Here is a 3715-nt window from a genome sequence, read left to right on the forward strand (position 1 = left end):
ATTTTTCTTTTGATAGGGACAGTACATGGAGGCATTGTTACTTTACATAAACCTTTATTCTGGGGGGCCCCCGGGGGCCCCCCCCCCCAAAAAAAAAAAATTTTTTCCCCTTTTTTTGTTTTTTTTTTTTTTTTCTCCCCCCCCTTTTTTTTTTTCCCCCCCCCCGGGGTTTTTTCCACTTTTTTTTTTTTTTCCCCCTTTTCCCTTTTGGGTTTTTTTTTTTTTTCCCTTTTCCCTTTTTTTTTTTTCCCCCCCCCCCCCCCCCCCTTTTTTTTTTTTTTCCCCCCCTTTTTTCCCCTTTTCCCCGGGGGGTTTCCCCCCTTTTTTTTCCCCCCCTTTTTTTCCCTTTTTTTTTTTTTTAAAAAAAATTTTTTTGGGCCCCCAAAAAAACCCCCCCCAAAAAAAGGGATTTTAAAATTTTTGGGGGGGGGGAAAAATTTTTCCCCCCCTTTTTTTAAAAAAAGGGAAAAAACCCCCCCCCAAAAATTTTTCCCCCCCAAAAAAACCCTTTAAAAAAAATTTTAACCCCCCCCAAAATTTAACCCCCCCCAAAAAAAAACCCCCCGGGGAAATTTTTTCAAAAAAAAACCCCTTTTTAAATTTTTTTTTTAAAAAAAATTTAAAAAAAAATAAAAAGGGAAAAAAAAAACCCCTTTTAAAAGGTTTTTTTTTTTTAAAAAAAAAAATTTTTTTTTTTTCCTAAACCCAAAATTTTTAACCCTTTTTTTTTTTTTTTTTTTGGGGGTTTTTTCCCGGAAGTAACCCCCCCCGGGGGCAAAAATTTTTTTTTCCCCAAAATTTTCCGGAAATTAATGTTTTTCCCCGGGGGGGTTTTTTTTTTAAAAAAAATTTAAAAAAAAAATTTTTTTAAAAAAAATTTTTTTGGGTTTTTCCCCCTTTTTAAAAAAAAAACCCCCCCCCCCGGGGGCCCCGGGGGTTTCCTTTTTTTCCTTTCCCCATTTAAAAAAAACCCCCCCAAAAACCCCCTTGGGGCCAACCCCCCTTTTAGGGGGGGGAAAGGGGGGGGTTTTTTTTTTTTAAAAAGCCTTTTTAAAAAATTTTGGGGCCCCAAATTTTTTTTTTTGGGGGGGGGAAGGGGTTTTTTTGGGGGAAAAATTTGGGGAAAAAAAAAGGGGCCGGGAAAAATTTAACCCAATCCCAAATTTTTTTTCCCCTTTAAGGAAAAGGGTTTTTTTTTAAAAAAAAATTTTTTTGGGGCCCCCTTTGGTTTTTTTTTTTTTTTTTTTTTTTTTTGGGGGGGGGAAAAAAAAAAAAGGGAAAATTTTTTGGGGGTTTTTTAAAAAAATTTTTCCCAAAAAAAAATTTAAAAAAAATTTTTTTTAAAAATTAAAAAAAGGTGGGTTTTGTTTTTTTAAAATTGGGGGGGGGGGGCCCCCAAAAAAAAAAAAAAGCCACCAAACCCCTTTTCCCGGGCCCCTTTAAAAAAAGGGGGGGTTTTCGGGGGGTTTTAATTTTTTCCCCCCCCATTTTCCCTTTTTTAAAAAAACCCCCAAAAAACCCCCCCCGGGGGAAAAAAAAAAAAAAGGGGGGGGGCCCCCTTTTCCCGGGGGGGGTTTTTAAAAAAAAAGGGGGGGGGGAACCCCCCCCCGGGGGGTTTTTGGTTTAAAAAAAATTTTTTTTTTTTTTTTTTAAAAAAAAAACCCCGGGGGGGGGAAAAAGGCCAAAAACAAAATTTTCCCCCCCTTTAAAAAACCCCCTTTTTTTTCCCCGGGGGGGAAAAAAATTTTTAAAAAGGGGGAAAAAAAAAATTTAAATTAAAAATTTTTTTTTTTTTTTTTGGGGGTTTTCCCAAAAAGGGGGGGGGGGGTTTTTTTTCCCCCCTTTTTTAAAAAACCCGGGGTTTGGGGGGCCCCATTTAAACCCGGTTTAAAAAAAAAAATTTTTTTTAAAAACCAAAAAAAAAGGGGCAAAAAAATTTTCCCCCCCGGGTTTTAAAAAAAAAGGGTTTGGAAAAACCAAAAAAAATTGAAAAAGGGGGGAAAAAAAAAGGGGGCCCTTTTGGGGCCCCCCTTTTTAATTTCACTTTAAACCAACCCCCCCCCGGAAAAAAGGGGGGGGGGGGGGGGGGGGTTTTTTTCCCCTTTTTAAACCCCCAAAAAGGAAAAAGGGGGGTTTTTTTTTTTTTTTTTGGGGGGGGGGGAAAAATTTTAAGGGGGGGGGAAAAAAAAAAACCCAAAAAAATTTTTTTTTTTTTTGGGGGGGGGGGGGGAAAATTGGGGTTTCCCGGCCCAAATTAAATTTTTTAAAAAAACCAAAATTTTTTTTTAAAAAATTTTTTTTTTTTTTAAAAAAATGGAAAAAAAAATATTTTTTACTTTTTTTTTTTTTTTTTTTTTTTTAAAAATTTTAAAAAAATTTATTTTTAAATTTTTAAATTTTTTTTTCCCCTTTTTTTTTAAAAAACCCTTTTTTTTTTTTTCCTTTTTTTTTTTAAAAAATTTTTAAACCCGGGGTTTTTTTTTTGGGAATTTGGGAAATTTTTTTTTAAAAAAAAAAAACCCCTTTTTAAATTTTAAAAAAAAATTTTTTTTTTTGGGGAAAAAAAATTTTAAAAAAATTAAATTTTTTAAAAAATTTTTTTTTTTTAAAAATTGTTTTTATGGGGAAAAAAAAAATTTTTTTCCCCAAAGGGTTTTTTTTTTGGGGGGGAAATTTTATTTTTTTGGTTTTGGGGGAAAGGGGGGAAAAAAATTAAAAAAAAATTCCTTTTTTGGTTTTTTTTTTTTTTTCCCCTTTTTTTTTCCCCCCCAAACCCAAAAAAAGAAAAAAAAAAAAGGGGGGAAAAAATTACCCCCCCCCCTTTTTTTCCCCAAACCCCTTTTTTTTTTCCCCAAAATTTTGGGGAAAAGGGGAAAAAAAAAAGGGAAAAAAATTTTTTTTAATTTAAATTTTTGTTTTTTTTTTTAAAATTTAAAAATTTAATTTTTTTTAAAAATTTAAAAAAAAATGTTTTAAAAAAAATTTAAAAAATTATTTTTGGGTTTTTAAACCGGGGGTTTTTTTTTAAAAAAAACCCAAAAAAAATTTTTTTTTGGGCCCCCCTTTTTTTTAAAACCCCCTTTTTTTTCCCCCCCAAAAAAAAACCCAAAAAATTTTTTTTTTCCCAATGGAAAAAAAAAAATTTTTTTTAAAAATTTAATCATCCCCTTTTTTTTTTCCCTTTTTTGAAAAAAATTTTCCCTTTTAGGGGGCCCCCCCTTTTTTAAAAGGCCCCTTTTTTTTCCCCAAAATTTCGGGGCCCCCCTTTTTTTTTTTAAAAAAAAAATTTTAAATTGCCCAAAACCCCCTTAAAAAAAAAAAAATTTTTTTTCCTTTTTTAATTTAATTAAAAAAAAAAAAAAATTTTTTCTAATATTTTAAAAAAAAAAAAAAAATTTTTTTTTTTTTACAAAAAAAATTTTTTTTTTTTTTTTTTAAAAATTTTAAAAAAAAAAGTTTCTTTTTTGGGGTTTCCCCCTTTAAAAGGAAAAACCCCCCTTTTTTGGGGGGGGTTTTTGGGGGGCCCCCTTTTTTAAAGGGCCAAAATTTTTCCCTTTTTGGTTTTTTCTTTGGGAAAAAAAAAGGGCCCCAAAAAAAAAGGGGGGAAAATTTTTTTGGGTTTTTTTTTTTTCCCCCCCCCCCCCCCTTTTTTTTTTTTCAAAAAAAAAATTTTCCCCCTTTTTGGGGCCCCCCCAAAAACCCCCTTTTTAAAAAA

Source organism: Pseudoliparis swirei, chromosome 5 (assembly GCF_029220125.1).
Source record: "Pseudoliparis swirei isolate HS2019 ecotype Mariana Trench chromosome 5, NWPU_hadal_v1, whole genome shotgun sequence".
In the NCBI taxonomy this organism is placed as follows: Eukaryota; Metazoa; Chordata; class Actinopteri; order Perciformes; family Liparidae; genus Pseudoliparis; species Pseudoliparis swirei.